This window comes from Amblyomma maculatum, chromosome 9, assembly GCF_055883805.1.
Source record: "Amblyomma maculatum isolate TAMU_Amacu chromosome 9, ASM5588380v1, whole genome shotgun sequence".
NCBI classification, from domain to species: Eukaryota; Metazoa; Arthropoda; class Arachnida; order Ixodida; family Ixodidae; genus Amblyomma; species Amblyomma maculatum.
Window position 1 is genome coordinate 128,578,295 of NC_139352.1, and position 13,423 is coordinate 128,591,717.

At 48.5% G+C, this 13,423-nt stretch overlaps 1 protein-coding gene across 4 annotated transcripts in view; it reads right to left on the reverse strand.

Moving 5' to 3' along the window:
- The window catches only part of LOC146180365 (uncharacterized), a 451,687-nt gene that overhangs the window by 108,525 nt on the left and 329,739 nt on the right, over positions 1–13,423 (reverse strand). The window lies entirely within an intron of this gene.

The window sequence follows — 13,423 nt, forward strand, 5'->3', positions numbered from 1 at the left end:
GTGGGTGGATGAGGTTAAGAAATTCGCATGGGTCAAGTGGATGCGGCTAGCACAGGACAGGGTTAATTGGAAGAAAATAGGAGAGGCCTTCGCCCTGCAGTGGATATAGTCAGGCTGATGATGATGATGATGATGATGATGATGATGATGATGATGATGATGATGATGATGATGATGATGATGATGATGATATCGCACAGCGTACGGGTGCCTCTACGTTTCGCCTCCATCGAAACGCATCCGCCGGCGATAGGGATCGAGCCCGGGCACAATAGTCGAGCGTTACGTCAAGAATTAAGCTCAAACATAAAGAACAAATGGACAAATAAAGACACATAAGACGATTGACGAGCGCTAACTACCTTAACCACTGCACCACCGCGGGGGGACTCGGTTATGACACCCAAGAGCGACTGAGGCTCAGAAGGATGTCCCAGTGGAGGGTTTCGAAAATTTGGGCCACTTGCAGTGACACCACCTTTTAAAAATCACTGCCGCGGCCGGGATTTGATGCGGAGCCCTTGGATTCAGTCGTCTGCCACCCTGAGCCACAGCGGCGGTGCATTTTCACCAAGAAATACTTAAAATTGTAAATTTTCAAATGGAGGGCTCTAGACTAACTTATGAGTCCTTTGGTGGTCTTTAGGCGCGCTAGCATCGCAGTGCACACGTTTGTTTTTTGTTTTCCCCTGCATGAAAGTATATGCCCGGCGGACCAGCGACGAATATGCGCTGTGGCTCGCCGCGGTGGAGTCACTATAAGAAGCAAGGTAAAAAGAAAGAAAGATTGAGAACCCCGGCGCACATAAACGCATACGTAAGAAACCTATAAAGAAACTGGTAACGCTGCGGAGCATATGTAATCGAAAGAAGAAAAAAAAAGAAAGGAAATGAGAATGGGACAGAAGGGTGAAGGAATGGCGGGGGAAAAACGTAAAAAAATAGGTAGAGACGAGCCACAGAGCAGGAAAGTTCTGTTCGTTCAACGCTTGTGTACAAAAATCACCAATGTGTGTGTGTGGTTGGGGCGGGGGGGGGGGGGGTGCGGGGGGAGGGGGGGGGGGCGGTGGGAGGTTGTGCAGATAGCTTCAAATGAAGGTTGCAGCGTACCAATCGGTGACATTTATTCCCGAGCGACTGCTTGAAAATACAGAAGAATAAAAGTTGAACAGAAAAAGAACGCAGGAATAGTATACAATCTAGAGACGAAACTTTACCCGCGCGATTCCAGTGGCGCGTGAAATAGCTTGCATTACTACGCGCCGTGCATATATGCGGCACGGAATGCAAAATAGAAAGAGGGGGCTAGAGCGTGTGTGTGTGAAAGGGGGGGGGGGGGGAGGTAGTGCAGTCGGCGGCCTCGCAGCGAGCGCCGTAACCGCATGATTTACAACGCGCGAAGCAGTTCATTAAAGTGACGGCGAAGAGTGTCGCGAAGCGGGCGTTAGCTTTCATGGCGCGAAGCAGCCGCCGCTGTGAGGACTCAGGGAGTCGCGGGCAACCCGAGCCCGGGAAACGTTATTACAGTTCACGGCCCGGTGAGCGGGACGCGCATATATGGCACGAGGCGCACTGCGAAGTCCATACGAGAGAGCCTCGGCAAAGAAAAAAAGAAAGGAATATGGAGGAAATTATACGACCCACATTTATTCGCATCGCCGCTCTCTTTAGAGACACGTATCGCGAATTGCACGTCCGCATAAATGTGTCGCGCGCTCGACCAAACGTGCGACGTTCCGAGCGACACTAAAGCAAGACCGCTCACTATTAATGAACCAAACTAGTATTATGTCATTGCTCATATTTTGCTTTGGTCTAAACTGCTGATGTGGTTAAACCAGGGCCCACCCTAGTCGATAATTAACACTATAATAAAATGAGAAAAGTGTGTTCAGATACAATACATGAGATTACACATGGGAAGAGCCATGCGCTGAAATCTCACAAGGAACAACCTCGTAGGAAGAAAACCTGCAGTTGGATCGAATTCCGGTAATTAATCAAACGAAAAGTGTGTACCACGAGGTAACCTAAAACAATCCAAGATCGAACTGACGATTTAAAGAAAGAAAGAAAGAAAGAGAGAAAGAAAGAAAGAAAGAAAGAAAGAAAGAAAGAAAGAAAGAAAGAAAGAAAGAAAGAAAGAAAGAAAGAAAGAAAGAGAAGAAGAGAGAAGAAAGAAAGAAAGAAAGAGAGAGAAGAAAGAAAGAAAGAAAGAGAGAAAGAAAGAGAGAAAGAAAGAAAGAAAGAAAGAAAGAAAGAAAGAAAGAAAGAAAGAAAGAAAGAAAGAAAGAAAGAAAGAAAGAAAGAAAGAAAGAAAGAAAGAAAGAAAGAAAGAAAGAAAGAAAATTGAATGTAAAGAGAGGAGCCTTGCAAACTATTTTACCTCAAGCACAACTGTCTTGTAAATATCCAAATTAAAACCACACAGTGAATGAAAAGAAAGTAGAGAAATGAAAGCTTCTAACTCAAATAAGCATAAGCTAAAATATTATAATGCAACACCTGGCAGCCTACACCAGAAAGCCGATATAATTTATTCCTCCTTTCTTTACATGCGCAAAAAATCGTGACGTGATGTTAGGAGCTTTGAAGTTGCCCCATATACACCAGAAGAACGGTGCTTTATTAATACAACACCATGCACTCACCACAAATCAATAAACTCACAAGTCATGTCGCAAGCACCAAGAAGAATACTATAGGAGTACAGAAGTTTATTCTCTGGTTGTGTGGTTTCACCCCTGTAATAATACGTAAGGCATTGCTATACGTATATCGGCAACCACGTATATATTCGCGTACGAAAGACAAGTCATTTGTATTTTAATTATTTGTCTCCCTAGTTTCGGTTTCAAGAGCCGAACAACGGTGTGACATCAAAGCTCCGTATAGTTCACGTGGTGGATGATGAAAGAAGAAACTGCGATATAGTAGCATTTACTGCTTCGTCGTTCTGATTCACCACAGCGCTACATTTTGCCAGTCTAGCTCAAGAGCCACGATCAGGACGAGTGAAGCAGCAGCGATAATCATCATCATCAGCCTGACTGTACCCACTGCAGGGCGAAGGCCTCTCCCATATTTCTCCAATTAACCCAGTTCTGTGCTAGCTGCATCCACTTGACCATGCGAACTTCTCTGAGAGACGCCGTAGTGGAGGGTTCCAGAAATTTCGACCACCTGTGGTTATATATCGTACAGCAAACGGAAGACTAGATTTTCGCCTCCATTGAAAAGGAGCCGCCGCGGCCGGGATTCCATTCGGCCCCCTTGTATACAGTAGCCGAGATCCCTAACCACACATGGTAATGGGTACAAAGCGCGGGATAGCCAATGAGCAATACAAAGAAAAAAAAAAGGGGGGGGCGGGAGACGGGAGGAGAGAGTGGGTGTGCTATTATTCCTGCGCTACACAAGCAAGTAACTCAATTTGCAAGATACTGTGAACTGTCCACGGACCAGCAGGATGTCCTGAGGCCTCGGACACCCTTCGGTGTCCTAAGCCCAAGGCGCACCTTGAACCGTTGTCCCCACTGCGTCGTTCCCCAAAAGGAAGACAAGTTATGCATGCGCACGCTTCCACGTCCCAGAAAACCGGTTGAAAAGTCTAAAACCGCGCGGCAGCGGGAAAGCCATCCGTATGACTGAAAATCGACATCACGGCACCGCGGGTCTCATGCGCAGCCTCAAAGCACAGCAGCGCACACCCACGTCATCGAAGACGCTGCCGCCCGCCTGCACAACTTTTTTGGCCCGACAGCGGCTGTCCGAACAGCCTGGACAAAGTCATCCGAGCTTCCTTTCTCAAACTGGCCCGCAGCCCGCCGGAAGTGAAGAAGGCGATGAAGGAGACAGACGACGAGTCGGAAGAGGAAGTGCGGAAAGAAGTACTGTGCGGCGACGACAGTGAGAGGGGGGAGGGGGGTTCCACGAAAGCGGAAGAGGGAAGAGGAAAGCGCGGGAAATGAGGAAAAACACGCGGACGGGACGTGCGTCACTTCCGGTTTCGATCTGAAGGAAGGGTCGGGAGTGAGGACGAACCGAGAGAGAACAGTAAGGAAAGAAGAGACCGGGGAAAAGGGGAAACGAAGAAAAGGGATGGAATGTTTTGTGCCGGGGTCAACGACCGTCTTCGACCGGGGCCGCAGAAAATGCTTTTCACACATACACTGGGGCGCGGCACCGAGAAACTAAGAAAAGGGGAGGAGGTGCAGCCGAAGGGATGTAAGGGAAGAAAAACGGGAAAGACGATAAGAATGTAAGGAAGAAGCGAGAACATAATGCGGTTTGGCCATACGGAGCAAGAGACCCAAATGGCCTCGGTCGTTGCTCGGCTGCGCTCTTCTCGAAAACGCTCGATGTCATGTCGATATTAGGTCGCGTGCCAACTGATCATACCCGACCAGCTTCTCGCCCCTCAAGATAAAAAAAATGGAGACGCTTCGCGCGCACAGTTCATTATCCCTTGCGACTGACCTGCTTATACAGAATTTGCTTCGAGCAGAACAGCTGAACGGAGGTGAGCCTGCCATTCATATACAAAGAGACCACTTGCGTAGAATAAAGAATTCGGGTTGGAAGCTTTTGTGGAGTTCCAGATGTCGAGCTAAGCGTTCTGCACCCCATTTTGCAGAAAGAGAATCCAAATGCTGACCGAAATAACAAGACGACATCCGCGTGTTATAAGCGGAGCGGAAGGAAGAACGAATGCTATTGCTAATGATGGCTCGATTTTTATTTTTGGCGCGTAAGTCCGGCCGAACGGCGCAATTGCATACGTGTTTAGTGTGCACAAACAGGTGTAAATGAGTAATTCCGCAAAATACAACGCTTTATGAAAAGTTCAGCAGCAGACGAAAAGGCGCACGGCAACATTGGTGACCGAACCCCCAATCTTCTGCATGGGTGGAGAGGGTATTATAAAATGTACCTACCACTTACATCAAACTCTGAAAACGTATACATCGAAAAACACTGCGTTTCTTAAACCAGTGCTACGTTGGTGGAACTTCGACATCGCCACGCACGAATGCAGAGTTCCGAAGTCATGAGCGAATATACGCGTTCTACGGATTCACGGCGACACTGCGGGATCGTTAAAGACGCTGCGACTCAAGCGCGCGGTCATAACGCACTCCCGAAATTCGCGGTCGTCAATATGGAGCGGGGAAATAAAATACAGAAAAGCGCGGCGCTGCAGAAGTTTCCAAACTAACGGTTAAAAATATCCATTACGGCGATTTCCCGCCGGCGTTACGAGCAGTAGGTTTGTAACTACTCCAGACACGGAGAATATAGTTTTGCACGAGTGAGCTAGTCACACTGCCATGCGCCGTGGCGCGGAAATGTTACCGCACCGCTCTGAACAAGTTTGCGCTGAAACATGCGGTACAGATGTCTTGTAGTATTTATCGTGAGGAGGGTGGGACAAACGAATGAAGCCTGATGGCCTTGCAGGAGAGGAGTGCGTGTAATAACCGCCGCTAAGACCTCACCGGCACCCCCAAAAAATATAAGCGCCCTCCGAGTGCTGCAGAGCGCTACTGTCTACACGCTGATAATTTGGACATTGCTATGCATCTCTGAATTAAACGAGGCCACGTGGAGTTCGTTAACACAGACAGGCACCTCCGAAATCAAATGGATGCCGACGGCCAATCAAATTCTGCCTGTTTCGGTTGATCTCTGCGAATTAATTAAAAGTAGACTACTATCATCGAACATGCAATTATTACGCAATGAATACAAGCTGGCCGCCAGAGGAATAGAGCTAATGCGGCCATTGCCGTTTTTACTAACAAACTGCGATGACGCGCCTAAACATTTTCGGTGGCGGATCTCACAGGCTAGAAAAAAAACAAAACAAACGCTGTCCCCTGCAACACAGGCATCATGAAATTCGTATTAATCTCGACGTTAGCAGCCATACACATTGGTTTCAAAGGAGTGGCAGGAAAGGGAGTTCATTTTTAAACTCCAAATTATTGAGCACCGGATAAAACTTAGCGGCGCAATGAGCGTCTATAGAGAAGTAAATATCCCATCAATGTACAATACTTAAAAGAAAAAAAAATTGAATTATTATTCGCGTTCATAGATCGCGAAGGTCGCCGGAAAACAACAGCAGCGGTGGCAAGAGTGGGAATCATTTCATAACTACCGGGCATCCTTAGAGTTTACGCATAGTTTAGCTCGTTGGCAGCATTTTGAAAGGTTATGATGTGCCATCATGTAGCACATAAACTAGTCAGCAGCCTCCCAGACTGCTATAGGCTCTCATGGTTGACTTCGCCCGTCACGGCCTCCGAGCGCACAGCTAGACATCCTGACAGTTGCAGAACGCTCCTATAATGGCCCTCGCAACACCGCTTGTTCACTCGCTTTCCGCGGACTGGCCACGCTGGCAGGCCGCGGGCGGGTGTAAGTGACCGCTGTGTTTTGCCTGCCGATGCGGTTATCGCTGTACAGAAGGGACGTTGAACGGAACACCACAGATAGCTGCCAGGCATCGATTTCTGTTTGCAAAGACGGCGCAACGGGCGGAGCCGCCGGTCGATAATTTGGGGCTGTATGTTATTAGCCCGTCGCTGAATTTTTGCAGAAATTGAGCAGCAAAGGCGGAACTATGGCGAGCTGATTTATTTCATTGATTATAGAATGATCGGTTCATGGACTGGGCTATTGATTGATTCATATCTCCATTATCTTGTTTGTACAGTGAGTGAGTGATCAAGCAAGATCGAGCGAGTGAGAGAAAGACTTTAAAAGAGTGAGTGAGAAAGACAGTAGAACAATGAGTGGGAAAGAAAGACAATAAGACGGTGAGTCAGTGAGAAAGAGTGTAAAACGGTGAGTGAATGAGAGGGAAAGACTGTAAAACAGTGAGTGAATAAGAGGGAAAGACTGTAAGACAGTGAGTGAATCAGACAGAAAGACAGTAAAACAGTGAGTGAATGAGAAAGAAATACAATAAAACCGTAAGTGAGTGGCAGAGAAATGCAGTAAAACGGTGAATGAGTGGGAAAGAATGACAGTGAGACCACAAGTGAAGGAGAGAAAAAATTTAAACCCTGAGAGTGAAACAGAAAGAGAGTAAATGAATGAAATGGTGAGTGAGTGAGTGAGTGAGTGAGTGATCGAGTGAGTGAGTGAGTGATCGAGTGAGTGAGTGAGTGATCGAGTGAGTGAGTGAGTGATCGAGTGATCGAGTGAGTGAGTGAGTGAGTGAGTGAGTGAGTGAGTGAGTGAGTGAGTGAGTGAGTGAGTGAGTGAGTGAGTGAGTGAGTGAGTGAGTGAGTGAGTGAGTGAGTGAGTGAGTGAGTGAGTGAGTGAGTGAGTGAGTGAGTGAGTGAGTTGCTAGTGGGCGAGCGGGACTCCCCGCAATTCCTAAAGGAGGGGCTGACAGTCTGCAATTTTTCTTTCTTTTCTGTCGAGCGAGCAAACTCCAAATGCTTCGCTGTCATCTCTCGCACACAAAAACGGCTTTAAGAGTTTCGCGGAAGCTCAGCCCGGACACTAAGCTCGACAACAAGTGTGTCGGAAAACAACAAAAAAGACGACAAAGTCGGCCAGCACAAGCCTGTTATCCACTGTGGTCGTCTCTTGTGAGCCAGGAAGCCGGATACGAGTGCCGCTACAGAACTGGCCTCTGGCGGAGAAGGCGGGACGTCGCCGTCTACGGCAGCACCCGCAAACTAAACCAGACTCAAGGGGAGGGGGCGTGGACTAGACCATTAGCATAGCTCTCATTTCCCGAAATCTGGGTCAGTGAGTCGCCGACGTGGGCGGCAAGCACGGCCGCCGGCGTCTACACGACGCCGGCTAAGAAGCATCCCCACTTGGCTCACCAACGATGGAGCGAAGAGTGCGCCCTCCTTCCGCTCACGATCCGACTGAATACCGAGCTGCGGTGCCTAAACAGGGAATATAAGCTGTTTTCTTTTTAAACCCTGCACAAGTTACGAAACATCGAAATGAAAACTTGGCCACGAGCTCGACTGATGCCTCTTCGCGGAGGTTACATAAGATTGTGACGCCGCCTGTGATTTAGCCAGTCAGGTATTTCTAGCCCTTGCAGTCGAACACAGTGAAGACGGGTACGGACAGAATAAACTACTACACAAGTATTTTTGCCTGCTATATATCTACGGCGTAGGCAGAGGCTTTCTCTTGTTTAAATTGGCCTCGACATAAAATTCAGATCAGGCAAGTATCCTGTACTCTGTGCCTCTCCCAGTGATATACCGATAAAAGGTTTTGGAGCGAAATCCATAATCCGGAGGTGCACAGCCTAGCCAAGTCGCCTAACCCTTGTATGCCCGACAAATATACCACGAATTCGTATCAGAGCTGTGACGCAACCGTTATTTGTGCAGCGTTCAGAGTGACGTCATGCCATTTCACTTCCCATTTAGCCTTCATCCGCGTGTCTAGTTGTTCTCGGTAGTATGCGACAGGAATTAGAACCGACGCCATACACTCCTCCAATTGCATGGCGTGAATTTCAAGTACAGGTGTGCACTGAGAAGCGAGACGTTTAGCACTGCTCCAATCTCCAAACTCTAGTTACTCCAGTTTCTCTTTGGTAAACCTCCAAGCAAAAGCTTCCCCCTGCCAACCAGCGCTTTCACATGTCTTAATCGACTTGAGCGGAGTTAAGCCGCGGATAATCTTTTCTTCCTGTACAGCGCTGGTTCGGGATGGCGGTGTCTGTGAGCTCGGAAGAAAGTCATTCGAGGAAACAAAAGTTTTTCTGCCGTACATATCGCTCAGCTCATCATATGCTGGGGTGGCAGTAATGACCTCAATGCGACGATCTGCGGGATGAAGCCATTGTCAACTCCAGTGGCGGCTTTGGACCCATGCGCGCCAAGCGAAGTTTTGGCTCGAGATGCCCTGGAGTCAGTTCATTGAACATGGCATGACGATCGGCTAAACTCGGCGTTTCAGATCGATCAGCGTCCCGGCTTCCGATATGGGCAAGTACGCACGCTTTCAATTGGTGCGACTGCACTGCTCTAAGATTTCGGCTAACCAAGGCCTTAGAAGCGACAAACAAATATATACTCACTAAACAGCTATTAGCGACTGATCGTAGTTCCGACTTTCCTGTCACTAGTCGCAATGATTAGGCCTTCTGCGCAGAAAGGGAACAATTGCGGATAGTCAGTTTCTTCTCTATGGCATCGCATGTGCCGACGACCCGTGCTTCGGGCATAGCGCACTTTCGGTTCACTCTCTGCCGTCTCATTGTACGAACTGCTCCGCCTGTGCCCCCCCCCCCCCCTCCCCTTTCTTTTCTTTCCCAACAGCTGCTAGCAGGAAAAGTCACATGTCGGCCCCGATAACAAACGTCTGGCCAGCCACTCACAAAAATAGAGGAGTCCAGAGGCCCCCATCGTCTGCGAGACGCCCAGCGAATATGATATGCCCTTCCTCCCTCGCTATGTACTCTTACGTCAACTCTCAACGATGATATATCAACGACGTTTACATCTGCTTGACAAAGGTCAAGACGAGTCCTCGTTTATAGGGAAAGAGCATGTATTGCGCGATGTCAGTGCGCGGTAAAAGAACCCCAGATGGTCTAAATTTCCGGAGGCCTCCACTACGGCGTCTATCATATCCTCTATCCCCCCCCCCCCCCCCCAATATCATATCAAACCAAACCAAATCAAGTGTAAAAGCATCAAGCACGAGGGTAGACAAATAGTCACGAGGTTTTTTCTCAAAACTCGCTCTTTCGGGCCGCGGTGGCGAAGTAGATAGGGTGCTCCACTACTTTGCCCAAGGATGCGGGATCAAATCCCGGCCGCAGCGGCCGCTTTTCGATGGATCAGAAAAGCAACGCGACCGTGTGCTGTGAGATGTCGACCAGTGCAGGTTAAAGAACCTCGAAATTTCTGGAGCCCTCCACAACGGCATCTCTCATAGCCTGATCCTCTTCGGCACGTTAAACTCCATAAGCCAAACCAAAAGCTCGCTTTTTCCCTGGAATAATTAATCAGTCGATCAGCATTCTGTAAGTTCACGTATAACAGGTTGTATCGAAACGACCGCTTGCCCCCTGAATTTCTTATCTGTATATCCATCTGCAGCCTGTCACAAATAGCGCTCAAGCTACGTTACCGCCTCGTTATCAGCGTTGCCTGCCAGTCGATACTGCGAGCGATAAAAGGGAGGATATATGAAGAAAAAGCCCAGTTGCATTACACGGTAGCCTTGTAAGTAGTTGACCCAAGTCCTACATATTAAACATCCGTGCCCCGTTTTTGAAACAAGTGCCAAAAAGCAAGGCATAGGCGCGAGGGATACCGTCGGATCAGCTTAACAAGCGGGTTATTTTAGCCCCACGCGACGTGTTGTCGTTACTGTCTATCGAGGGCGCCCCCGGAGCGTTCGCAGCAGGAGAGAGCGAAGAAGCGCATTCGTGAGGTGCATACAGCTCTGTCGGGGAATTCGCACCAAACAGTGAGAACGAGCGGTCACGTAGGAAAAGCAGCGGCAGCACAGGAACAGCAAAAGTAGTAAAGCGCTATATTATCGGATCAGCTTGACGAGCGGAGATGTTCTCGCGTTCCTCTCGGCTTTTTTTTTTTTTTTTCTACTGCTAGGTTACGTCACGTTCCTCAAGAAGCGAGCCCAGTGCACGGAATTTGGTTCACGAGGTAATTCACCGGTGCAAAATACGAAGGCCGAATGAAAAGGACACAAGCGCTGTTGCGTTTATTCTATTGAGCTATTGGTGGTCCCTTGTCGATATCACAGTGTAGTCCCAAGGCACTGGTGCGTCGGCAACAAAGGCATCGCATTATTGTACCTCGACCAGTTCGTTGGTGTACTGTTTGCGTTAGATGAGGTATTGTATTGATTCAAAGAAATCGTGCCAAGTGAGCTCCGTATGTGAAACTCGGCTGCGGAGCTTCTGGGTTCGAAAGGTGCGTTTTTATGGAAGCAGTGACACCGGAAGGAAAACCGCAAAGCACAAATATATAAAAAATAGGTCACCTGCTGCAAAGGTGGCCGCACATGCGCTATGCAAAGAAGTAATTGGCTGCCAAAAGCACAACACCAAATAACCATTCTAAAATCGGGGCCAGTGAAGAGAACTGCTGTTATAATGTGAGCCTTCGATGATACGCATATAATTTCATAAGGCAACCGAGTCGAGAGCCATCAGAAATCAGATAAGAAACAATCTCCCGATTCCCCTTCCGGTCAGACCATCAGAGCCAAGAAAGTGTTCAAGAGGCCCCAAGCGCGGAAAAGCGCGACCTCCAAGTTTGCAAGGGGAATTCTCGCTGAAGCGAATAGCCTCCAGACGTAAAGTTGTATGGGACCCTTGAACCGAGTCTCCCGGATGCTGAAGACTTTAATTTATTGCTTTACTGAAGTCACTTCCTGATGCGATGGCCCGTGGTTCAGGCAACGAAGTAAACGCGGACGCGGTTATAGTGCTCAGCGCCAGCGATCAGAGTATCAAACATGCTTACCACTTGGGGAACCGTCAGTGACGCCCTCTTTCTCCTTCACTTTCAATTTGCTTCTCTTTTATTTGAGACTTTTCTTGTCTGCGTCCACAACACGCTTGATGTAAAATAAAAAGGATTGATTGATTGATTGATTGATTGATTGATTGATTGATTGATTGATTGATTGATTGATTGATTGATTGATTGATTGATTGATTGATTGATTCAAAGGCATCGAAATTCGTTAACAGCAAGGTATAAAGCCCTCATGGTTTGGTACTACGAGCCTAATTATTGAATAATAAGTTGGTGCGGACTATTCGAAGGTTCATCGAAGAAATGGCACCGCAAAAAGAAACGTGGACAAAAGAGAAGACGCATAGACGACAAGACAAGCGCTTGTCTTGTCGTAGCGTATCCTGCATCTAGTCATCTTTAGTGTTCCCATTTCTTTAGCTCTGCCCCTTTTTACGATGGTATAATCAATCAGTTTCACTACCCGATTAAAAAGCCAGTGCCGCTTCTCTCCCTCCATTCATTTGGTCTATCATTTACTCTTGGTCTCCAAGCATGTACTGTACGTCTAAGAAACGGCACACTCATTACGCAAGCCCTCTATCGCTTCTCAGCGCCTGAAAAGTGCATCGCGTTGCAGCGCATCATGGTCAGCGCCAGCTCCGACTCCCTTTCTACCAGTGACCTTGGGCGCAACACGGATGCACTGCGAATTCCTCCGCCCTCCTCTGCGAGCGAACTTGGCCGAGCTTCGATTCCTCTCACTTTCGCCAGGACTCCGCATCGGCATGTTTCGCAAGCAAGCTCATCAGCACGTGCCGCCGCTTTGTATACATACGCGGCCACGAAACGCCCCGTCGTCCGCTCCCAAGCACCCTCTTGTGCGCGTGTTTCCACAATGCAATCGACTGGCGCGAACACGGGCGCAGTGCTTGAAAGAAAAGGTGATCACGCCAGTGCATGTACCGACTGTATATACCGACACCACAGCAGCAGTACCAACCACAGTATTAGCTTTACCGATATAGACAGAGGAGAAACTACAGTAAAATTCGGAAAACGCATAGAATAACATATGCTGGGCTTGTCCTCCGCTCGTCTGACTTGTGTGCTGTCTCAGTTTGGCGCTATTACGTTATTCCTCAAATAGTAGCAACGTGGTTCAGGAGCCGGTACGCAGAGCACCGATTGCGTTTAACGGTGTTCCTAGAAACAGGGAACGCGTAGAGCGCCGATATATTCGGGGGCAATATAGCAGTAGCATTACAAGGACAATGAAATTGACGCGGTCTCCGTTTGCTGGCACAAGCAGAGAGAGAGAGAGAGAAAGAGACAGAAACACAGGCTATCTCAGAGAAAAGGCTCGACGTTTCCCCGAGCACGTTCGTCAGCGTCGCCTGCACTTTTTTTTTCTTTTTTTTTTCTTTTTTTTTTTTCTTAGCGTACCGAATGTCTTCTCGAGATTTCTCCAGGCGTTCGCCGAGCTTCCCGCGCGGACTCGAGCTCTTCCCCCGTGGAGCTCATGCTGTGAGCGGCGCAAGTCAACAAAACAAGGCCGGGCGAGAAGGCACCGTGCAAGGATAAGTCCTTCCGACGCCCACCAGGCAGGCGGCGGAATCCCCGTTGAGTCTATTAGCGAATCAGCGGAGACGGCCAGCACTTGGCGGAAGAGGCAATGAGCAACCGGAGTGGGATGAAGGGGACTCGGCCGAGGAAGCCGCGGCCACGGCAAGCGCAGAGTGGATATACGAGCAAGGCGCGAAAAGAGTAACGGGGATGTAGGCACCCCCTACACGGATGTGTGTAGACATACAAGCCGTATATATGTATAAGGTATACTCAGGGGGCGAGTGCATTCTACGTCCGTATGGTACAAGAAGAAACAACTTCGCAGAAAAAGTTCACCATCCTATAATGTTTATGTTCCTCGTGCT